General features: G+C 47.8%; 1 protein-coding gene across 1 annotated transcript in view; it reads left to right on the top strand.

The window, feature by feature from the left end:
- Positions 1–11,301: 11,301 nt before the first annotated feature.
- LOC109285218 (uncharacterized) overlaps positions 11,302–25,425 on the top strand; it is a 65,759-nt gene continuing 51,635 nt past the window's right edge. The window contains exon 1 of the mRNA XM_059723404.1: positions 11,302–12,239. The gene's annotated coding sequence lies outside the window, so the exon portion shown is untranslated. The remainder of the gene's footprint in view (positions 12,240–25,425) is intronic.

A 25,425-nucleotide genomic window follows, 5' to 3' on the forward strand; every position in this document is an offset into this window, starting at 1 on the left:
GTTGTTGGCTCCTTGATTGCTGGAAAATCAGCATAATTCCCTTGAAGTGAAGCGGGCTGTGCTGACTCGCACCGATGGACAAGCAGGCTATGCCCAGGGGTCTCATTATATAGGGACTCTACAAATAGACTGGTGGGCTGCATCTGTTGTGTTTACAATCTTGCTGCAAATCCCAAGCAGTTGAAACTCATGATTTTGGACTGGGACCCCAACATCTAAATAAATAATACATTTTTGGGTCCTTTCCCCCCCTTCATTTCTTTAATTGGGATTATTTAGTATAAACCATGGAGGTGGGATTTGATAACAGTCTTCAAATGCACAAAAGGCTGTTGTCGGTGGTCAATTATTCTTTGCACCCACAGAACAGAGCAAAAAGTCATGGGCTGAAACTTCTCCAAGGGAGGTTTAGGTTGGGCAGTAGGAAGCACTTTCTCCTAGGCAAATTAGGCAAATTGACTGGGATGGTTTAGACAGGGATGATCCTGCCTTGAGCAGGAGCTAGACTAGATGATCTCCTTAAGACCCTCCCAGCCCTACTTTCCTGTGATTCTATGCAATCATCAGCTATAAGGCCATTATTCTTCTTTACCTTCACCTGAGAAGCCCAGGACAGAGTGTTTTGCCATGTGAGCTTCCCAGGCTTGATTGAAACGGCTCAAAGAATGGGAAACCCACCATCTCCTTAAGTAGGTTAATCACCTCCCCTGTTAAAAATTCACCTTCTGGTTGGATCCTTTAGGTGTCATCTCCTCAAGCTTTTTCCTAAATCCAGGAGAGCTCAAACTCATTTTTTTCCAAATGAAATGCAGAATCCTCAGATACCAACATGATTCGAAGGTCTGGGACCTCAAGGAAAATGTCACCTATTGCAAGACCTGTAACATCAACTGATTTTGCCAACTCATCCATGCATCCCAATGTGGGGAAGGCAGCTGGATCAGTCTTGGTGTGTTACTACCGAGAGGTAACTGATGCTCATTTCCTGAAATATTAATGCTCTGGAGTCCTAGAAACCCCGTCTTCTTGGCAGTCGGAGTATATCAGGTTTTTTTTCATTTTCATCTACATATTTAAAGGATCTCCTCCTCCCTTGCATTCCCCCTCAATCCCTGAGGTCAGCCGAGAGCATCCTCCTGCGTGCACTATCTGTACACCACGTTTGCGCGGCAAAAATATGTGGGAGGTTGTTCTTCTTAGTTGGTCCTCTGCTCAGGTACTCCTTCCCCTTTGTGGTCCACCAGCACCCAAGTAGGGATGTCTTCCACAAGCATCACAAGACCTTTTTTTCAATTTTCTCTGGCATCTAGTTGCATCGTTGCTTGGGGAGTTTTGTTATATACCCATGGATTTCATGTAATATTTTATCCACTTTTCTAAGTTATTTTGTTTTTTTACTGAGCTTTTTCTGGGAAGGGTGGCACATGAATCCAATGAAGACATAAATACTGTGCTTAGAGGTCTTTTGGTCTTTCAGGGGCCCCTGGCACATGACAGCTGGCATATCCATATCCAGTTCTGCATCAAGAAGATGAAAATGGGAGCTCAGACCATGTAGGTGACCTATTTGTAGTGTCATAGTCGTAGGAATCAAGACCATGGGATGGGGCGTTGCACAGATCCAAGGGTCTTTGGAATGATCCTAGGATTCGATGTCCTTCCAGGTCTACCCATGTGAACAAGAAGCAGAGAGCCATGCCAAAGGCTAGGTCCAAGCTGCCAGCCGAGGTAACTAGATGCCAAAGGATTTTTCCCATTTCCGTGGGATTTTAAATAAAGGGATATGCTTTAAATGAGTTTTCAATGGATGAGCATCCAAAAGGATGGTTGGATATGAGCAACTTGGCTAGAGGGCTAGATAGATTTATGCCAGAGCTAAAGGATTTTCCATTTCACATGGGTTCACATACGTAGCTGTGAGTCCAACCAAATATTCCCATAGCTAAAAAAAAGATTTAAAAATCTCCATTTCATGACTCGGTGTATTCTTCATTTAGCAAATGAGGCCATTACATTTCTAACAATCAGAATATTCCCTTCTATAAATCTGCCCACAACGTACAGACTGGTTTGGGGCTTTCTGAGCTCCTTATTCAGGGGCGGGAGAGAGAAACAAACTTTTCCATGTCTACTCCCAGACAAGCTCTCTCGTTGTGGCTATTTTGCAGGCAATACTAAATGCATGCATTATTTCCACTCAGCCCTAATGTATAATAGGATTGCCAGGCTGTGATTCACACCTGAACACACTCTCTGAATGGAGACTGTCCTTGGCTACTGCAACTCCATGTCTCTGGAGGTTTGGGTTTGCTAAGATGTGATCAGGTAGGGGCTTTGGGAGCAGGTGAAACGGGAGAGGGGACGTTGGCCTCCTGTCTATGAGGAATCAGCAGAGAATCAAGCCTGTTAGTCCCTGCTGAGGCTCTAAGGCCAGCACATTGGTGACCCTGCCAAACACAGAAGACATCCTTATGGTTGAAGAGTATCTGGTCTATACTGTTCAATCCTTTTACCGCATCAGTGGAAACAGAGCCAAGGCGCGCTCGTACTATGCATGACCTGCAAATGAGGAGTTGGCGGCCATCAGATTCCTGTGTGAATCCTAATGAGGATCTCCCTTTTCGGTTTAATCCGGAAAGACTGTGGCTGACGTTTAGACCGGGTCAATTAGAGCCATGAGCCCTTTCACGATGGCATGATTGCATATCCTCCCTTCTCTTGCGTGTCATACGATGCTCCAATCTAATGCGCGTCTGAGTCGAAAGCAGTCCGCTCTTCTTGGTGCCGTCCCAGACGGTTAGCAGGTGAAGTGCAGTTAATGAATCAAATGCCTTTATGTGAATCTGCCAAGAAGCAGCAGGTATGCCCTCAGTGACCGGCTACAGGAATTTCATTCAGAGGAACGGCTTTCCTCTGCGAACGCATGCTGGCATTTTCTCAGCACCGTGTAGGCGCGCGGTGCTTTACAGGAGGGAGGCAGATTTGGACAGGCGGGGGGCCTCTATACCAGCAATGCACCTTTTACTGTTCCTTGGAGAAGCTTCCCCAATTTGGAGCCTGTGAAAAATCTCAGTTTGCACATACTCATAGATCCCTTCTTGCTTAACACCTCCATTTTCTGGGGATTTTCTCCTCGCTGAAAAGGGTCAAGCCCTTGGCTACCCCACACACCCACCGAGCCTCCTCCAGCTCAGGGCTACGGGGCTGGAGCTGCTTCTGGCTGCTATGGGGTGGACCTGGGGCAGGCCATCATAGCTGAGAGTAATGCCCCAGTTTCTGGTTTCCAGGAACCTGCTTGTCTTTGATTCACGAGGGTCAAGACCTGGACTGGGGGGGTGGGACTGAGTAGATTGGGACAAGAAGTCTGGTGAGACTGGTGGGGAGAAAGAGAATGGCAATGGGAGTTCTGGGGAGACTGGGACCAGTTGGGCAAGGAGACTGCAACTGGGGGGTGGGGAGGGAAATGGGTAGAGCCATCTGTCTACGCTCGAGCAGGAAACAGGGGAGAGAGGCGGCCGATCTCCCGAGGAGAAGGATTGGAGGGGGAGATCTGGGGGTGGTTGGCCAAAAAGACTGGGTTGAGAGAGGTGGGAAGACTGAAACCGTATAAGGATCCCTGTGAGGGAGGCTGGGGTTAAGTGCCGGTGCATGGGCAGAAGGAGCAGAGAAAGGATAAGAGGCAAGCAGGAAGAGCCGGACAAGGAGACTCGGGGTCAGGTGCGAGGCATGGCAAGCACTGGGAGTGGCTGGGCAAGGAAACTGGGGAAGAGGAGGGCGGGTAGTTGGACTCGGATGTGGGCTCCTGGGGGATGGACTGCACCTGGCTGGGAGGAGCAGCAAGAGGGTGGGAAGAGACAGGGCTTGGACACGGGCAGGATAGTGGCCAAAATTGGGGGAAGCAGGTGACAGCACGTGTGCTTGCAAAAGCTTAGGGTCTTGCCAGTCCTCCGCTCTCAGCTAATATCCACGAATGAAACCCTCCAGCAACGCGTGTCCCATCCCCTGCTACGACTGCTCCACGGAGAGGCCGACAACCTTCTACTTCTGTCGATGGGAGGCCGGGTGATACAATTCCCCTTTTTCCAGTTTGCTGTCTCAGCCACCTAAGACACCGCGGACAAGAAATGTGCGCCGTGAGCATGATTGAAGGTGCAAAGGGAAGCCGTCCGGAGCGAGGTTGCATTAGGACCACTTTAATGCGGCTTGCTTCATGTGGATGAAGATGCAATCTTTAAGTACAGGATCACATACTAATATTCCCACAGACTTCCCTAGCTCGTTCAGTGCAACGGATGGGCCTCCTTTAGGACGAGTCAAGCTGATGGCGTGAAGTAGAGGCTTGTCTTCATGGACACGGCTTCAGTGGTTGCACAAGTTGGAAGGGTTGGATTGATTGAGGAAGGGGAAGAACCAGCTGGGGGTTAAGGTGGCTGAAGGCTGCCTTGAAGAACTGGATTGCATCCCTATCTCTACCCTGCGAGGCTAGTGAAGTTGCTTAAAGTCTCTTATAGATAGTTACTAACTGTGTCTTCCTTCTTTTCTGGATGTCGGATCTGAGCTTCTGTGGTGTGATCTGCCCATGAGCTGAGCGCTCACGTCTGCACCCGAAGTCAATAGTAGCCGAGCCTTGAACACGTGTTACGTGATGCCAAGTCCCCTGAATAGTCCGGTCCCGGGTGTTTCACGCTGGACCCCCAAAGGTAGCAGCTCTCTTGACCTTATTTTATTCTTGCCATTCCTCTGCCCGCCGTGTGGTGTTGTGAAGATAAATGAATGAATGTTTGTGAAGCATGGAGGCACAGCGGTGTCAAGCACCACCAAAAAGCCTGTGATGGGAGCTGCGTGTCCAGAGCTGGCCTGAATGGTGTGCGGTCAAGGAGGAGGAAGCAAAACATTGCTCATTGACTGAGCTACGTCCGTGCCCTGCCGGAACGAAACCGGGCTCGTGTGCGAGTTCGTACGTGGTGTTGTAAAGGCGGTGTCAGACTGCCTGGGTGCGGAGGGACTGAAAAGTTTACCGGGGCAGCCTTATATCTTGCATTCCCTGCTTTTGCAACCCCAGCAAAATTCTTTGCCGTCGTCTTCGTGCGTGATGCAGATTTGAAGCAGCCAGGTTTGGGGAGGGGGGAAAGGTTGGCAACCCAGATGGATTTCTCCCAGCGAGGGAAAGCTTTTAAAAGGACAGGGATGTGCAGAGAAGTGTGTGCAGAGAAGTGTGACAGAAGTGCAGAGGCTATATAGGGCTGATCTCCCATGTCTTGCACCCCCAACACTTCCACCAGAGTTCAGCAGGAAGACGTATCCCTCTGCTATGTATCTGTCTGATGGGCCAGCCCAAACAGAGATTAAGTCCCCTCTGTGCGAGGCCTGTGAGTCTCAGGTTGTGGCTTCTAAGCCACATGGGGTTTTCTGCAGAAAATGCCAACACATTTTCTTTCTTTTCACTGCCTCGGGTTTGTCCTTGCTGCAAACATTAAATGCTAAAGAGAGCTGCCGCTCTTCAAGTATGTTCCCTTTAGTGGACTGTGCAGGTATTAACTAAGGTGCTGTAGTTTTTCTTCCTCATGAGCTGGAGCATGCTGGCCACGATTCATCTAGGGGTGTCTGTGTTGTTGCGGCTCCTTGTTTAACACGACTGCTCCTGAGGCTGCTGCATCCATCAGGATTGAGGGTCACTAGGCTAGATATTTGATTCAGCTGCAGAAATATGGCCTTGCCATGAAGAGCTGTCAGTCCAAATAGATGATACAGCCAAAGGATGGGTGTGGGTGTGGAGAGGGGGAGGACTGGAGCTTGCAGGCAGAGTTGGGAAGGGAACAGAAAGCTCCTGGATCCCAGTCCAGTGCTCTGTCCACTAGACTGTCCCACCTCCCTGGCTTGTACCACCAAAGCCAAAGGAAGTTGTAGGTGGGCAAAGAATGGTGCTTTAATATTATATGCTGAAAAGCAATATGGGTTTTTTTCTGCCAGAAAATAGGACCTATAATTATCTGATTTTTTTTTTTAAGAGAAGTAATTGAGAAGAGAGCAGAAGCAAATGCGTAGCTTCCTCCTTTAAAAGGCCCGACTGCTGCCTTTAGGCATGCAAAGCACAGGGGGAATCCCACTGAAATAAGCAGGGTGCATGGCAGGTAGTGGTGTGCTAGTCATGGGAGTCGGGGCCACAGACCCTAACATAAAGGGGAAGTATTCACCTTGGCAATGAGAGAGGAAAGGTCATATAGCAACTGCAGTATTTACATAGGAGCACAAGATGCTTTACACAGCAAACTGAAATGCAGTGAACTGCCTCCCTGGAAGAGAATATAATGCAGTTGTAATCCTGACACAGCCGTGTTAGGACAAGACGAGAGAGGGACTCTCTCACTTCAATCCTAGAGAACAAGGGGGCAAACACAAGGAGGAAAATACAGTTCTGCCCTGATCAAACCCTGGCCTCATTGGGCATTGGTTTAGGTGATATGGCTGTGAAAGGTAAGTGGTAGCAGCAATTTGTAAGAACCATGTCCTATCCAACTTTCAACAGCTAGCAGTTTAAAACACAATCAGCCAGCACTACCAAAATGCCCAAACATAACAAGTCACCCCCTCCTGTCCTCCACTTCGCTTGAAAAAGGACACTGTGCTATCTGAAAGCATGCTAGAAACCTTAACCCACCTCCAAGCTGGTCTAATAAAAGATAACAACTCGAACCAAAAGACTCTGTCTGTCAAATATAACAAAATATTTTAAGGGTTTTTTTGATACCCAAGTTTTCTCTTTGACACAATGGTGTGTATTTGAAAAATAAGCTTCACTGCTTTCCAATGCAGGAAGATTTGGCTAGCAGCAATAAAACCATTAGCAGAAGCAAATCTGATCACTTACGTCACCGGTGAAGAAGAGGATGACAACCAGTGTTGTAGCTGGGAGCATCCTGCTGCTAATGTCGACCTACAGGATGGTCAAGTTTCATAAAAATAGCGTTCAAACTATTTGTACTCAATTAAATGTCTATTTAAAATTTCCGCCTGGTACACTGATGCAAATGCATTGTTCATTTTTCACATACCAAGCACTGTTGTTTAGTCTCAAGGGAATTACTTGTTGCAAATTTAACAACTGTGACATATTAAAAAGCACATTTAAGAAAGAAATTAAGGGGTGGGAGGATGTGACCAAATGTTTCCACCGTGTTTATGCCAACAAGATTTTCGGAGCATTTCTTTCTGAACTCATCCTGCACACCAACAAAAAAACCCAAAAACCCAACCCCATCTTGTTTGCATCAGTAGCAGGCCCACTTTTAGTACACTTGCCAGAAACAGATTTCTGAAGCTTTCTTTTTATGTTGGAAACTACTTTTAACTCCATGATCTCTCTCAGTATTACGAAACTACTTAGCCTGGAGAACTGCCATCATCAAGGCTGGATAGGCCAAAGCATTCAAAATGGAGACGTCACATTCCCCTGCTTCCTACGTATGTGGACAACTAGTCCAAGACCGTTAGGATTTGTTTGGAAAAAGTGTGGTTATATCTACCTTTTCATTCTGAATTTACTTTGGTTTACCTCTGTTCCTTACACGGGAACAAACCTTTTCAACCAGCCGTTTCTGAAGTGTGATCCTCTACTCAAGGAGAACTTTCTGTTAGAGTTTAAAGGTAGTAAGACAAGGCACCCCTGAGAAATGTGTCTTTTTTATCCTTTATAAGAGTTTTCTGATATTGGTTTTCCTTCCTGATAGAAGATCTTACCTGAAAAATGTCTTAGAGTCATAGAAAAGTTGGGCTGGAAGGGACCTCCAAGGTCATCTAGTCCAACCCCCTGCCTGAGGCTGGATCATCCCTATCCAAATCATCCTATACAAATCCACTGTCCAACCTATTAGCAAAACCACACCGTCAGCCCTTACACAAGCACAAGACATGACACCCTAACCTGCCACCAGCAAAGCAGTAGGACCAATGTGGCCAATGCCTGCATGGGTTGTTAAAATACACTTGTGAGATCCAAGGAAGAGGGCCATCCCTGCTGCTACAGGGATAGGCAAAAACCCCCCAGTCCATACCAATCTGACCATGGGGTAAACTTCCTTCTTGACCCCAAAAGTGGTGGTTGGTGTGATCCTGAGTGGAGAGGCAAGACCCTCTAGCCAGGAACCTCTGGGCTCAAGTCTCAGCAGGGGCATTGGCACATCTCAGTCAAAATCCCTACCTTGGCCGCCGCCAACACCCAATGCCTCTGAGGAAGGTGAAAACTACTCCCCCACAACAACTCATAGAGGAAAGGAGGGGGAAAAAATTCTTTCCCAGCCCCATGTGGCAACCAGCAAAGCCCAGAGGCATGGGAAATACCCACGGCAGTACTTAGGTATAGTTACTCCTAGATCATGCCTAACCAATGCTTATCCAACGTCATTTTGAACACCTCCAATGATGGAGGTCCCAACAGTGTTTGTATAACAACTCCATGTTGGATTTATTTCTTTTTCCTCATTGAAAATGAAGGCATAGCAATAGTTTTGAGAAGACTGGATAGCTAAGACATATTCTGAAATATTCCATAGGGTTTGAGGAAAGGTTTCTGTTATTGTATGCTTCAGTATTAGTCTCCTTAGTGCAGAGATCCATCTAGAGTTGATTCTGGTAGGCTTACGGGGTGATCGTACTGGTTGTGAACTGCCAGAAAGTCACCAAGCAATGCTGTAGTGAAGGCCAGGTTCTTTGGGTAGATGTGATATCTTTTCTTAGACCAACTGAGTCGTTGGAAAAAAAGTTCTTTGCAAGTGTTCGGGTGCAATCGCTCTTCTTCAGGCAGAGTGAATCTCTGCTGTTCCCCCTATGTTTCCGTATGCCTGAAGAAGGAAGATTGCACCCAAAAGCTTGCAAAGAACATTTTTCCAACACCTCAAGTGGTCTAATAAAAGATATCAGTCTACCCAAAGAACCTTGCCTGCCTATGTGCTTAGACCAACACGGCTGCAACCAAAAACCTATGCTCTAGTGAGGTGGTTTTTGGCCTTTTTGTATTTGCAGACCCCTTTGGAAATTGTGAGTGGTGGTACAGACCCCTTTGAATGGTAAGTGTGGGTATTTATTCACATATAGCTTGGGCTATAGGTTGAAAACCACTGCATTACTGGATCCAGGCCATTGTTTAACTACATGGTTCAGACAAGGCTGATCCTGCCTCGACCAGGGGCTGGACCAGAAGACCTCCTGAGATTCCTCCCCTATTTTTCTATGAGACAGGGAAGCAAAGAACGTGTGCCCTTTGCGACTAAAACCAGCAAGACCGATATTTCAAATAGGGTGTCGAAATACCTCGAGAAGAAATTAAAAATGTATAAAAGAAGAGGTCACTTGGGCAGCCACTGCACTGATGGCCCTTGACAGCTGCATGCTTCCTTCCTCCTCTGTTCCCTCTCGGAGCAGGTGAATAACTCAGCCCAGCCAAGTTTCACGCGCTCCAAGTGATGCAGCATCCTGCGCCGATACAGTGTGTAAACAGTGTCCCCGTGCAAAGAGAGGCTTTACGATAAACAGACCTCCGCGGGCTCTGCCGCTCCTGCAAGGAAGCCGAGGATGCGCTCCAGTGTACTTGTATAGTCATGCACAGTCGATTTTGTTTATTTAATTCTCTTATGAGCCTTTGATATTGTGTATCCAGGCAAGTATCATTTCCTTCCTTTTTGTCTTGAAACCATTAACTTTTTTTTTCTTCTTTCAATTGTATTAAAAAAAAAGTACTGGGGAAAGAAAGACTGACAATTGGTAGTTGTGAGGTCCACTTCATTTACTTGATTTTTCACTTGCAGCTTCGTGAGGAGTCTAATTGCTGGATGGCCAGTGGTTGCTACTTGTCTGCAGAAAGCTAGGCAATATTACTTGCCTTGCAGAAGGAAGGGTGCCCCTGACAGCACCCTGGGAAACGTGTGACTTGAGCGCGCCGCGTGATGCGCCACCGTAGAAGCAGTATCTGACGGTACTGGGTATAAGACCTTGCCAATGTGGGCAACATTTTGGAGACTCACAAGACATAAACTGCAATTTTTCTCTGAAGTGGTGGGTCATGAATCACTGATATATGGAAGCTTGTGTCATTTCCCTCCTTCAATAAAAGACTACGAGGGGGCCAATGGATAATTATCTTGCTATCCTGGCTATCTTTGCTGGTTGGCCATCTGCATAGTAGGGAAATCCCAAGTGGGTAACTACACACATAATCCTGAGTGATTCTGCAGCCAGAGTTTTGGGCCCAGATGGGGCTTACAAGAACCGGACTGGCAGGATCCTTCTCTGATGTGTGTAAGTAGGGCTCCATTGACTTCAGTGGAGATGCACTGATTTACGCAGGCTGAAGATCTGGCCCTGGGAGAAGATCTCGGTTTCCAATGCACAGCTTCCTTTATTCTGCAAATTTTGGGTGCAGGATCAAAAGAAGCCGCGTGATTCAGAGGGGCGTTGTGAACATCCCGTTGTTTGCCTTGATTAGCAGCTTCGCTTTGGTGGATGAAACATCTAAAAGGGCGTTTTGGAACGTGGGATTCATGTTTTGAATGACCCCAGAGAGGCTAGGGCTGGGATCTTTGTTTTTCTGGGCCCTGCCTTCAAAATAAACTCTTTAGGACATGCCCTATTTCCAAAGAGAAAGTGTGATGGAGACCATAGCATGATGACTAGTTCAGCAAAAGCCGCAGAAAAGAAGCCACAACTTGGAGAAATCTCCTCTCATTCTTGCAGGGTGCCGTAATCACTTGACTTGTACAGCTGATTGTACAAAAATATTTGTTTTAGTGAAAATTAATCCCAGATCGCTTTTTTTATTTCTTCCTTTGGAATTTCTTCTCATTCCTCTCATCTGGCTCTCAATGAGGTCGCAGCAGCAGCGGTACCATGGAGAGACGCTGCCTTTGCAGGAACGCGGTTTTCCGCCACAGGTGGTCTTGCGAGAAGACCGGCAAGGCACAATGCCGCGACGTGGCCCTCCTCCCCAACGCGGCCATGCCCTGAGGTGGAAACGGAGATTGCCATGGCCTCACACCTGCCTTATATAAAAGAAAAACAACATTGACATTTTCATTAACTGTTCTGAAAGCCGTTTGGTTTGGCTCCACGTCCCAGCGCTCGAGCCAAGGAGTCAGTCCAGAGAAGGGTGTAAGCAGGGAAGCAGCACAGGGTAATAAATTGAAACCCAGTTTAATAATCCCGTAAAGAAGAGGTGCTCTATAAAAATCCCTGGTTTTGCTGGCCAGGGCTCGTAGGGCTGGGAGAGTATGAGATATTTAACGTGCCCAGTGCTGTGCAGCGCGGGGGCACCCCAGAAGACCACAGACGGCTTACGTCATGGGCGCGTCCGGAGCGGGCCAGAACAAAATCAGATGTGGTTTGGAGAAACACCCAAACGTTTGTTGGGTTTTCTGAAGCTTATGTGTATTTTCCAAAGCGGAGAAATAGCGCTGGTCGGATATTGTGAAACGGCAACGGCAGGCATTTGATGAGAAGGTCAAGAAGCATCTTGAGCACAGTCCGTAAGTACCTACGCCAGGGCGAGAGGGCTGGTACGACAAGGTGTCCTTTTGAATTCCCTGGATCACAGCGGAAGGGCATCCAGTGAACCAGGCAAAATTCAGATGGCCGCCCAGCAAGGATAGCAAGATAATTATCCATTGGCCCAGTTTACTCCCAAGAGCTGGCTTTGCTATCACTGCAAGTCTTTAAATCAGTCCCGGATGCCTTTCTCGCTCTGCAAGCGGTGCAGCAATGACCCCACAAGTTATGGGTTTAGCTGAAAAAAAAATTGGCTGAAGTCCTGTGGCCTGTGCAGTGGCTGAGACTGGACTAATAATGATCCCCTCTGGCCTTCAAACTGATGATTGCAAATAGCTGGCCGGACTGACCCTGCTTGCACCCTTCCTAATTTGCTCTTTATGCATGTTGGCTTGGATTCCTTTTTATTTACATGAATGCTTTGGGGAGTAGTTTTTATTTCTTATCTCCTGGCTCTCTCATTGCTGGCAACACTCAAAGGCACCAGAGTTTCTGCTGCTGCTGCATGTACAGGCTTAAAGAGTGATGGACTTGAATTAAAAAAAAAAGAAACCCCCTGAAAATTGAAGGTTGGAGACTGAAGTCACCGTGGCGTGATCCCCGGCTGCTCTCTGCGGAGGTATTGCTCCCAGGAGTAGGAGCTCCTGGACATCCGAAGTCCGTTCTGGGCAGCGACGTGGCTTTTACCATATCTTGCTCTCAGACAGGTATTTTTTTTTTTGAATTGTGTTTGCCTTTCCAATAAATATTATGATTAAATTTTGTTCTATTTGAAGTCAAAGCAGCCTTGAAGCAAACCAAGCTCTGGGCTTAGCCGCTGTGAACAGTGATGGATGTAAGAGCGAGAGCCTGCCGAAGCAAGTATTTCAGTAGGAGTTCAGGAAATCGAAACAAGCCTGACCCCGCTGGGAGTCAAGCTGCTCAAATCTCCCTGCGTCACCCTAAAAATGGAAATGCTGCCTTTTCTGGCTGTGGGCAAGGGCGTGTGTTGGGGATGTTGCTTGTCGTGCGGGATCAATTGATCTTACTCGTTCTTGGGTCACATTTTTGTCTTTAGTTGGGATTGCTCAGAGCATTCCTTGGAGCTAGGCAAGTTTCTCTTAACTCTTCCTGAACTAATTTGCTATGATTTGACATGCAAAATTGGTTACACTGGGAAATCAAAAAATGTAAGTAAGTCTAACATCTAACTTGTTTTAGGATTATTTAGTGCTGGGATTGCACTAATGCTCAGAGGCCTAATAGTCCAGTTACCATGACCTACATTCCCAGAATAAATGCAGGGTGATGTCTCCACTTTGCAGTTAGGCAAGACTGACCCATTTCTTCCTCTAACGTGCAGTTTCCATTTAGGTTTCATGGGTAAAAAGAAATGTTGGTGTGGGATTGCAGCATATATCCCTGCAGTCAGCAATGCCAGCAAAAATGTTTTTAGACTATTAAAAAATAATCTGTAAAAGTGTGCAAATGCCAGTGCATACATTGCATCGCTCGATTTAAGAGTTAATGAGTTGATGGCTCCCCAGGCAGGAACCTTGTTTCAATTTTAGGAGGGTTGATTGAATGTGTATGCGAGGTGGAAAAGGTTTTGGAAGTTGGGCAAGAAGGTTTTGAGCAATCCTGGAAAGAAAATATTAACCAGGGTTTTCTTAGACAACTTGTTTGCTTTTGGGAGTCCCCTCAGCTGCTGTGGCCCCTTTTAGTAACATTATGCCCTTTTAGCCAGGTAAAGACTTGGCCCACGAAGCCTAGCTGTCGTCAGAAATGCTGCGAATTCCTCCAAGAGGAATTCTGCGTCTCCCCCAGCATCTCAACACGTCCGTGCTCCAGAGATCTCACTGGGGGTAAAACAAAAGCCACTCTCAAAATCAGCATTTGTTAGACAGCGAGCATAAAGCGGATGTGTCCAGCTGTGCAAATAAAATATGTCTTTAAACCGTACGGCCCTGCGCACGCCATACGGCGGTGGACTTGGAGCCGAGGCGGACTGAGGGGAGGGTGATGGCTTCTGGCTCCCGCTGCCCTGCATCTGAAGGCTGAAATCTTTAAAGAACTAGAAGAGAGTTTATTTTAAACGTAGCTAAAGGGAACCAAGTACCAGTTACTGCAAATAAGACGATCTTTATCAGTTTTTTGTTGGCGTGTGTATGTGCGCGGGGCGGGGGGGGGGATTCTTGAGCAGCTGCAGACTTCACAAAGAGGACATCTCCCTCACATTTCTAACATGTCTTAGATTTTTCCTGCGCTACCTTATGTTAAAAGAAATTAGTGGGTCATCTTCATGCCCTTTTACACCCTGGACTTGCGGTGAGATATGATCCGGTAGCCAAGCGCTTGCAACAACTGGCATTGTTTCCCTCCCGCCCCTTGCCCCCCAAATGCTTTCGTGCCCATCTAGAGCTTGTTTAACTAAAACCAGCGTTATTTTCTTCTTGGGCCGCTTTTCAGCTTGGCCTCTCTTAGCGCAGCACCTGTAAGCACTCATTTTGAGAGATTGCTAATGTGCTAATTACCCAGGACGCAAAAATGTATGCTGTAAACAAATGAGAGCAGTATTTATAATCAGTCAGTTTTATGACCTTCTGATGGTGATGATATCAGTGGAGTTTACATTGGGAGACCCTGTACTCCTCAACAGCAGCTGTGCGCTTATGTTTTAGTTACAGCTCCGGCAAGATTTTGCTAATTTACTGCAGTAGGCGAACTTAAGAAATATATTACCTTTCCTAACTGGCTGGTCCTGCGATTGCATCTCATTTTGAAATCATGAAACCAGTCCAAGCATCACTACCTTGAGGACCGAGAAGGCACGTCCACGCGTGTCTCCTTTAAGTGGGCTTGGCCTAAAATTGCCATTTTTAATTTCATAATTTCCTAGTTGTCGGGGGCTGGAAGGGACCTTATAGATCATCGGGGCCAGGCACAATAAGGGAGTGTGTCTACACGTGCGTGCCCTTATTGCACCTTAAAAATGGTGATTGAAGGCTGTGAGCCTAAATTTGATATCTGCATAAAGCTGGTATCAAATTTAGGCGCAAATAGCTAAGTCGCATTAGTGCACATGTAGACATGCACATGAATGCAGCGTGCGCCGATGGATGCACACCGTGTTAATGTGCAGTAGTGCACCTGCACATGCACCAACGCAACGTAGCTATTTGCATCTAAATTTAATGTGCTTTAATGTGCATTAGTGCGTCCAGGTGTAGGCACGCATCTAAATCACCTTAACGTGCCTTAAGCAAAGGTGCATTATGTTTAGGCACGCGTTAATACACATGTAGACACGCCCAGAGGTAGGTAGCCATGTTAGTCTGAAGTCAAGCAGAAGGCAGGATAGAGATGCACCTTATAGACTAACTGAATCAGAGATGCATGAGTAAGAGTGGACTCTATCAGATGCTGTGAATGTGCTGGCAAGCAATGGTCTGGTTTTGTACATCTGTGAAGGAACGTGAAGGCTGCAAAATGTCATTCTCGTGTGGTATAAGTCCCTACGCCCAGCAGCCCCTGGAAAGACTCCTGTTGGTGCCACAGGGCACGGGGCCAGGTGACATGCAACTCCAAAAATGCTTCTTAGTCTTTACATGTCAAGTGGCTCTGTTCACTGGGGGCCTTTGCACGGGAAATTGCCCATTATTTTTTTGTCTCACTGCCACTTAACGACAGAAGAGCACCTTTACATCTGATGTGTGAAGGGATAAAAATGAGGTCTGGGAAAACCACACAAGGCTGAGATGCTCAAAATGCCGATTCGCCTAACCAAGGGCCATCTAACTTCCTTGAGGCTGCAGAGTTGTCCCAAAGAAAAACATGTTCTTTTAACCAAAGAGAGACATGTTTCAAAGGGCTGCTTTTTTGGTGTGCTTGTTCTTTTTCTGGACCCCGTATTTGGCCCCTCTCAATTTGAAGCAGAAGTTGGGCGTCGAGTTTATTCTTGTCTTTTCTAAGCGTTGCTAACGACACCCGTGAATGCGTGTAACGCAATGTTCCCGAATGGCCCTTCCAAATAGGACTGAAATAAGGCCTCCGCAGGTAAACTCATAAGCCTCTGATGTTGCAGCCAAAAAAGCTCATCTGTGTTAGCTCAGTCCGTAGCACAGAGGTGGGCAAAATATGGATCCTGCCAAGTGATACTATCCAGCCTGCGGCAGGTCCCTTGGCCCTGCCTTGGCCCAGGCAGCTGGCCCTGCCACCCCTGAACAGGGAGGTGCCACCTGGGTGGAGCGCAGCCCACCTTATCCCTGCGCGTGGCTCTCGACTTTCCTGCAGAACTGGTGCCCACCCCACCACCGCGCTGCCTGGCCCTGCAGCCTACAGCTCCCGGCATGCCCAACACACACCTCCGTGGAGACCCCATCCATCCATCCATTGCCCCTGGCGGTGTGCGTGGCACAGGTGGACCTGGGGTTGGGTAGGATCAATTGGCATCTCACCCCCCCACTCCCTGCGCTGTGTGAACAGCTGCGATGGGGGGGCTGAGGCTGGGTCAGCACCCCTCACCAGCACACCCAGACCCCTTAAGTGACCCTCCAGCTCAAATAATTGCCCACGCCTGCAGTAGTTGATTTAAACCTCTTGCCAGGTTCCCTTTACTAGGGGGGTGGGCCGAGCACCCCCAATATCAGCAGGGGTTGCAGATAGATTGTCTTCTTCCTTCTGCTGGGTGTAGTTTTAGGAGCCCTCTACGCATAGAGGTGCCGCTCGTCCAGTGACCCGTCTCCAACGTTGGTGCAAATTTGAGGATTGCGTGGGAACGCGGGAAAATTGGCTCTCCATGGGGGATGGCTCTTCCAAACTCCTGTGACCGAGCGGGTGGCTAGTGCCCTGAAGTATGGAGTTTTACAACCCACGGGAAAGGTGTGTGTAAGGAGATGGGAGCCACGCTTTCTTCTCTCCCTTCTTGTCTCCAGCCCAGACATGAGATGCCCACAACCAAACCTCCTCTCGCTCCCCATGGGACCCACGGAGGGAATAGCCATTGCATTCCCTTCAGCGCAGAGACAGAGACAGCTCGCAGCCTCCCCTCCCCATGCCGGGAGCAGGGTTTCCTGCGGGTGCTGTTGTCTGAATCCTGAGCAGCCCAGCCATAACGCTGGCCACATCTTAAAACCCAGCCCTCGTTGCAGGACAGAGCAGCCAGCCAGATCGCTAGAGAAAACGCAGTGCCTGACCTTTGGGAGAAGAGCCTTGCTAGATTTATGTGCGGGGCGAGTGCAGGAGTCCCTGGGCCTGATGAATGAGATGAGTAAAATACTTTATTCTTGCTATCAGGGGTTAACAGCTCTTGCCCTCTTGGTTTCGCCCCCCCCACTAATGTTTTCCTTCTCTGCTCCCCCCAGCCATCCCCTCCCCTGCTGAGTGTCTGTGTTGTCTAAGAAGTGACACCACCTGGTTTGTTTTCTGTGTCAGGTACATTATGGACTGTCAGGTTAGCCGTTCCAGCCCCCATCCTCTCCCCCGCGCGGTGCCGGGGCAGGGCTCTTCCCTTTCCCAGCTCAACGTCTCTATTTCCTGAAGAGCCACGGCACCTGAAGACAGCAACTTCTGTGCTCCATGGCCACGGGAGCGTTAGGGGGTTAAGAGCCCGTGGACAATGACAGCAGGTGGCAGGTTGGCTCGTCCCCTGTCCAGGGACCGGGCTGTGTTTCTGCCCACGCTCTGGAGAGGGGAGGAGGAGAGCAGAAAAGTCCAACAGCAAAAGACTGAAGGCCTAGATCAAAACAACCTGCATCTTTATTCCCCATCAGGCAAGTCCTCTGATGTGCACTTTCTTCCCATGTGCCTGGGTAGCTCTGCGGATGCCGTGGGTGCTAAAAGGATTTTCATATAATACTCCTGCAGGGCAGCGTGCCTGTAGAGAGGATGGACTAAGTTTGTTAGGTCTTCCCTCTAAGCCCTATAGACCCTGCTGGTGAGGGCAGGGAGGGGGGTCTATCACAGGCCTAAGCCTGTTAGGGCTTCTCTTTAAGCCCTGTGTTATAGAGCAGGGGTTGACAACATTTTTGGGTAGAGTGCCAAAAACACCTACAACCTTGACTTGTGAAATGTTGGTGCGCCGGGGCAAACAGTGGGAGAGCCACGAGGGGCCCGATCCTTGTTGTGACAGTGCAACCCCGGCCCCTTCCCCACCATCTGCCCCTGGGCACACGTGCCAAGCACAACGCCTTTGCGTGCCATGCTCTGGCACCATGCCAGGGGTTGCCTACCCCTATTGTAGACAGTGCTTGTAATGATGCCCATGGCTGAGTTGGCTTAACCCTTGTCACCCTCCTTTCATCTGCTGATGATTCTGCCAGGCCCAAGCTGAGATTTTCATTTGTTTTGGCCCAATTACAAATATTACAGCCAGAGGGATTGAGCGACCCCATATTTTGTAGCAGAGGGTTGGCATTTGACAGGGCTGTGCCATGTTGTCAGGGATGTGCCTTCTGTTGTTCCTGCTCACCAAGGTCTTACCAAATTATATGCACCTTGTAGAGTAACCACAGTGTGCTTGTGTGTGTGTGTGTGTGTGTGTGTGGCTTTTATAGGCCGCCCTATGCATGTCTTTTCACAGCATTAGCTTGGGCTCACAAAAGATAGATAGATAGATAGATAGATAGATAGATAGATAGATAGATAGATAGATAGATATCTGTGTGTGTGTGTGTGTGTGTGTGTACGCACACATGCATACATTTTGCTTAGTCTATAAGGTGCAAATCTACCCTGCCTTCTAATTGACTTCAAACCAACATGGATAACCAGCCGCTCAAGTTTTAAGCCCCTGGAAAACAATCCCATTTTGTTCAAGCTGCCCGCATCTACACAAGACACTTACGGCACAGTAGCTTGTTACTACTGCGCAGTAGTGCCGCCAGGCATGACCAGTGACACAGTGCTGCCGCGCAATAGGAATGAGCTACTACGCAGTAAGCATCACTGGGCATCGGTGCCAGGACGCTACTTTGCAGTAACGCCAAGTACTGCACAGTCAATTAGTGCTGGGTTATGCAAGTACTAAATGACTGTGCACAGTAACAACTGTGCAGTGGGTGTCTCGTGTAGATGCGCCCGCTGAGTAGAAACTCATTGCACCTTTGCAACTCAGCTGTCCAGAGATCCTCCCCTCACAGCTCCTCCAGCCCCTCAGCTCCTGCCTTGGGACCAGCAGATGAACAGGAGCCTCTCTTCCAGGGCAGCTGAGCACGCTCCCATGAGGGACTTGCAGGGCCTGAGCAGGACTTGGCCTGCAAGGGCCCCTTCGGAAAGCCAGCAGAAATACCAACACTTAGCTTACTTGAATTTGCCCTGTGTCACTGAGTGCACACGCATCCTGGCATGAGAGCACGTCCCGAGAAACCCTCGGTGGGCTGGAAGGCATGCGGTGAATGGGGCAGGGAGTTGCAGGTAGGGACACAATGTCCTTGTGCAGCCAGCACTGGAGAGCTGTATCCTCTCCCTGCCTTTGTCCCAGAGTTTCATAGGCAGATCCAGGGCTTTGTAAAGGGGCGAGTGCAGGAGCAGTGCCTGGTGCTGCTGGGGTAGCTACCCCCCCACTCCCAGCTTCTTCCCCCTACCAGGGCAGGAAGACCATGCTACAGGAGCAACCACCAGGGACTTCCCAAAGTCCCCAAAGCAGGTAAGAACCTGCCACCCTCTCCGCACCCCTCTCCCTTCCCCTCCATGCTCAGCAGCACCTCCTCTCTCTTTCTATTTGCCCCCTCTGCCCACTGCAGCTACTATCCCCACTGCCCCTTGCTGCCCCAGGAGCAGGGGGAGCTCTAGAGCTGCTCCTGCCCCACTCCAGCCCAGGCTCACTCAGTGTGGGACAGGGCTGATGGCAGGCAGGTTCCCCCTCTCTTTGCTCACTCCCATGCTAGCAGGGAACATCTGGAGGGACTGAGCGGGGAAGGGGAACCTGCCTACCGCTGTCCCAGGCTAAGCCTGGCTCTCCGTGCAGCCTGGCTAGAGCAGGACAGGAGCAGCTGTGGAGCTCCTTCACTCTCCCAGGGTATCCGGGGACAGCTGCAGCAGGCGGTGGGGAAGAGTGCTTATAGCCCTCACTGGAGCAGGTGAGGACTGTGCTTTGAACACACACCATGTTACCTATTGCTTAGGACACTGCCTAATTGGGGCTTGGACGTCTCCAGCGCGGAAGAATTCGTGAACACTTGTGACTCCTCTGTCCGTGCCTCAGCTCCCTGTCTGCAAAATGGGGACATTGCCATCCCCTCCTCTTGTGGGTCAGAGAGCAACAGAATCATTTTAAGGATCTGTGAGATTCTCAGATGGTATTTTAACAAGCTCCCATGGCTAGTTTATAGATGGCCACCAGATCCCCTCTCAGCTTTCTCTTGTGACGGCTGAACAGGTTCAGGTCCCGTCGCCTCTCCTTGTAGGGCCTGCCCTGCTGTCCCCAGATCATGCGAGTGGCCCTCCTCTGGATCCTCTCGATGTCCATATCAGCGCATGTGTAGCTGCACTAATGAGCATTAACGCGGTGTGTGTCAATGGATACACACTGTGTTAATGCGCATTAGCATGCCTGCATGTGTGCTAATGCCACTCAGCTATCTGTGCCTAAATTTAATGTGTCTTAGAGTGCATTAGTGCGTGTAGACATGCACCAAAATTGCCTTAATGCACCTTAAGCAAAGGCATATTAAGTTGAAGCATGCGTAAATACTCATGTAGACATACCCACTGAGTTGCAATCAGGCTGCTCCCTGTTCACTGGATAGGGAGCCATGGTGCCTACCCATGTCAATCTGGATCATCCTCCTGGGGCAGTGCACCTTAGTTTTAGGTACTTGCAGCATCTGAGAGGTGCTTGCAAGGTCAACGTGGGTCTGGCCACATATCGCTGTGCAGTTACTCAAGGGGAGCTGAAGTACAGTACCTTCAACAAGGCACATTTAGCGCTGGCATTTTGGAGTGCTTGCCTTTGCAACCTAAATGTTGCAAAATGTCTTTAATGTGTGTGTGTGTTGGGGGGTTGGGAAGGGGCTGGATGTAATTTTACCTAGAATTTAATCAGCATCAGGGCAATTACTGCAAAAACGCTTTTCAAACCTTATAATTTAGGCCGCTAATTTGATTAGCCAAGATCTTTTTTTCATCCTCATTGGAGCAAGTGAATTCTTGTGGGTGAGGATGGTCGTGGAAATTAAATTCTGGAGAATACTTGCACAAACAGGACGTCAGATAAAGGCTTCAGTCGCAGATGACATGAGAAAAAAATATCCTCTCTTTTACGCACATTTCAGTCATCCAATCAGGAGTAGAAACAACTGTCACGTGACTCGGTCACAAGACATCGCGCAAACGAGAGCGTCCTGAAAATATTTGAATGAGAAGCTGCTGTGAATAGCTCATAAACAATCTGTTGGTTGGACTGTATGTCATACATCTCCTGAAAAATTCGGATTAACACGTGTAAAAAAATCAAAGTCTGCTTGGAACTTAATCATAAGGAGAAAAAAGAGCTACATCGGTCAAGCAAGCGGGTTATCACACATGGTTCATACAGCTTTAATTAGGATCTCTTCTGTCAAATACTGTAAGCATTTTTCCTCCGATGCAACAGTAACGGGCATATTTTTTGAGCCTAGATAGACATGTGATGGGGAACACACAGAAGAATCATGAGTCAGATAAATCTCTTAACTGGCAAGTACTAGTAACACCATGTCTACTAGGAGCAAACTACTCTTTATTGGCACACATTGCACTGAGGTGGGGTTGCCAGTCGTGTTTGTGCACGGCCCTGAATTTTCAGAGCATTTTATGTTGCTTATTGCTGTATTTCCTCACATATAGCACATGCCCTTTGCCCAACAAGCAGCTGCTGGAAATTGGAGCGTGCATTATATACCAGGAAATACAGTAAGAGCAGTTTCTGCCACTTACTGGGTGAAAGCAAAAGTGAAGCCTGCACGCCATCGACATGGAGCAGAACAACGACCAGGCTCAGCTCCCTCCCCGCTGATCCTCGGTTACTTAATACTGGGGACGAGCTTTTCTTTTTCAATCTGCCTTTCAAAAACAAGAGGCATATCTTATTCTGGGGCATGCTGTATGCAAGAAAATATGGTCGTTTCTAGACTGGGGCGACCGATTACATCTCATCCAGGAAGAGAGAAACAAATGCCAGGTAAAGTCTGCCCTGCGCTCAGGATTTAAGCTCATTTAGTGCAACACAAGGCATTGGAAATGCAGATTTGTGAAGCTCCCCAGATACACGGTTCGCTCACTTTGCTCTTCAATGTTACATGTCTGTGGACCAAGTCATGGGGGTCCCACGGGAGGCATCAGTGGGAGAAGCTGTTTCTGTAGCAGGGACCCACTAGATGTTCACATAGCTGATCGGGTTTGCAACTGTGAAACCTGTTTAAGGATTCACAGCTTTTCCTCTTCTACCATCCCACGCACACACGCATTTGGGCTGCAAGGGCTGACTTGTTTTAAAATGCCTAGCAGACCATATCCTTGTGGCGCATCCATCCCAACGCGTTACACAAATGGAAAGCCATGTGGCTGTTTTTAGCAAGGCTAACTGGGATCCTCCAGCTGTACCAGCCTGCATCGCGGCATGAGGCGCCTTATAGGCCCTTTCAAAAAGAGTGCCTCTTTCCTTATACTTCTATATTTTTAACTTTTTTGACCATCTTTATGTACTCACAGTCTTCCAAAAAAATGGCAGGTAATATAACCCCCCCAATATGTGGATGAGATCCTGGATAGTCATTCTGGAAGTGTGGGTTGTTTTTTGGGGGGTGTTTTTGAGCAGTTGAAACAACTACTCAGGTTGCAATCTGGAGAAACAATTTAGTGCATTATTCCTAGCTGCTTTTCTCTTTTCTGATAAAATTCTTACTTAAAACTTAAGAAGGACATGCAATTCAGTCCTTTGTGGGACTGCCTTTCAACTCAGCGGGAAGGCATTGGGAAGGACAGACTAAATCAGCACAGCTCTATGGGACTAGGTGATTTATAGCTGCATGCCTTTCTCCTCACTAGTAGGCAGTCTTGATGTCCCATATTTTGGTCCATTTGATAGTACAGTGGTGGCAAGAAATAAATTCCCTTTTCCATATCTGACCCAAAGCCCATTGCTATCAGCAGGAAAGACTCTTGCTGATGACATAGGATCATAGGAAAGTAGGGCTGGAAAGGACCGCACAAGGTCAGCCAGTCCAGCCCCCTGCTGAAGGCAGGATCGTCCTTGACTAAACCATCCCAGCCAAGTGCGTGTCCAGCCTGCTCTTGAAGATCTCCAGGGTTGGCGATTCCCCAACTTCTCTAGGCAACCTGGCTCTCCCCATTAGTTTTGCCTCCCAGGCCTCTCATCATTTGTGTCACTCTCTGCTCAGCTCTTTCCAATTTGTTCGCATCCTCTCTGGAGTACAGGGCCTAAAACTGGGTACAGTCCTCCAAGTGAGGCCTGACTGGTGCTCAGTAGAGCTGAACACATTGCTTCCCTTGATTTGCAAGAGACTCGCTTGTTAATACAACCCAGCACACTGTTGGGTTTGGGGTTGTTTTTTTGCAACAAGAGCACACAGTTAGCTCATACTCAGCTTGTGGTCCACTGTAACCCCCACGTCTTTCTCTGCAGTACTGCAGCCCAGCCAGTCATTCGCCAGTCTGTATTTGTGCATGCAATTATTCTGTCCCAAGTGCAGGATTTTGCACTTGTTTGTTGAATGTTATCAGGTTGATTATGGAAATTTTTCCCAGTCTACCCATGTCATCCTGGATCCTAGGCCTATCCTCTGATGCGTCGGTAGCTCTGCCTCACTTGATGTCATCCACAAATTTGTGCTAAGCAGACACTCACTCCAAATAATTAATGAAGACATTAAACTATAGTGGACGCAGGACAGACTCCTGGGGAATCTCACTTGATGCATCCATCCAACTAGACTTTGAGCCATCGATGCCTACTTATTGAGCATGATGATCCAACTAGTTATGTATCCACTTCACAGTACTTCCATTTAATCTGTATTTCCTTAGCTTGTTCATATCCCTGTCCATGGGCTTTGGACCATAGCCTACTTGCCTGAGGATTTATATTTGGCTCTAGTGCCCTACCAGGCCCCCTCAACTCCCCTGGGCTGAGCTAAGTGCACCTGGCTTACCCAGGTGACTGGTTGAGCTCCTGAATAGACAACCTCCGTCTCCGAGCCTTTTCTCCAGATGATCTCAGGCCTGTCTTCGATCCCAGTACTCTCAGCATGTAAAGGAGGATCTTGTACTGTTATTCTCTGACTACTAATTCTGCGCTGTGTTCCACTACCCCATCTTTAAGCATGAGTTTATATTCATTTTTACTGGTAACTAATTTTTTTAATTCTATGAAAATAATGGCTGTTTTAACAGCTAGTAGCTACTGCATTCATTATCTTATGTGCAGCTGTCTTTGCTTACCATGTCTCGGAAATGCCTATATTATTGTACCAGCTCTGCAAAGCTGTCTATAATAACGTTAGTCACTGATAACGTTGCTAAGACTGTAAATCTCTGATGAAATAAACCTGGGTAGATTGTCAGCCTATTGGAGTTGGCATGCACTGACTCCTACTATGAGTTTGTATCATGCCAAGCTAAAGATCTCAGGAGTGTCTAAGTGCTTTTCTTGTTAGCCAGCCAGTGCAGTACTTGTGTCTACGATACCGGACTGTGATAAGTCTCACTATTCTTATAGTGGAAAAGAACGATGACAATGGGGTGGTTTCAGATGGCAAACGTTGACGATTGAATGGCTACCAAACTTCTTCACGTGTATAATTATGTGTCGGATTGAAGCCTAATTTATTAACATACCCATGGAGGTTTCCTGAATGAAGACCAGCGGGACATTGCCAACCTTGAAACTATAAAAGTTTCAGTCTGTCCCCCTGCCCTGCCCCGTCTCCCCGAGGTCGGAGCCGGCGCTGGATCCATGGCAGCCACCTGGGCCAGGCCGTTTTCGAATCGAAGACCAGGTTTCTTTTTTCCCCTGTTGAATGAGGAAAACCCTGCATCTTGGATATGAGTAAATGCAATATTATTTTTTAAAATCTTATGCTTTCCTGAGGCCTGACTCATGATTTTGACTGCAAAGTTGACAGTGCAGCTGGAGGTTTTATATACTCTACAGCCAGACGGATCTGATGCGCTCATATAATCCTGTCCCCGTCACACCACTGGCCATAGACTCTCGGCCAGGGGTTCCCGTAGTGATTCACACAAAAACATGGGATTGACATAAACCACAACTTTCTGCGGGACTTCCAGTCTTGATTTAAAGATTTCACGTGGTGGCGATCAGGTACATTCCTGTTCCTCTCAGCATGGTTCAGACAGTCCTAAAATGCTTGTGTTCAAATCCCTTTTAACGTTAAACAAGAAACCTGGATTCTACAGCTCATGCCATTGATCACAAGGGCTAACAAGGCTCAGTTACACTATTAACTTAGGGCTTTTAAAAATGCTTTATGCCATTTAAAATTGCATTTAAACAATTACATTTAAGACGATGAATTTTTTTACGTCCCAACCCTTGGAAGCTGCTCAACGGCACATGTTTCAGTAGTTCCTCTGAAGCCAACGGGAGCCCTTGCATGCCTTAAAATTATGCTCTTAAATCTCTGCAGGGTTTTCTATTGAGGTGGTTTTCAGACAGGTTCATGAATGCCAAAAAAACAAAGAAACATGTAAAAAATCAGTTTGGGTTTTTTCCAATAAAAATCAGAAGAATGATTAAAAGAGGTTGGGGGTTTTTTTTGCATGCTTATCTGAAATTTTCCTGGGAAAACAAATAGTTTCCTGGATACCTCTAGCTTTAAAATACCTTCATAGTGGGGTTAATTTGGGGAGTCAATCTGAGGAGCTAGGACGTATGTGTATATGCACGTACGGACA

Source organism: Alligator mississippiensis, chromosome 2 (assembly GCF_030867095.1).
Source record: "Alligator mississippiensis isolate rAllMis1 chromosome 2, rAllMis1, whole genome shotgun sequence".
Classification (NCBI taxonomy): domain Eukaryota; kingdom Metazoa; phylum Chordata; order Crocodylia; family Alligatoridae; genus Alligator; species Alligator mississippiensis.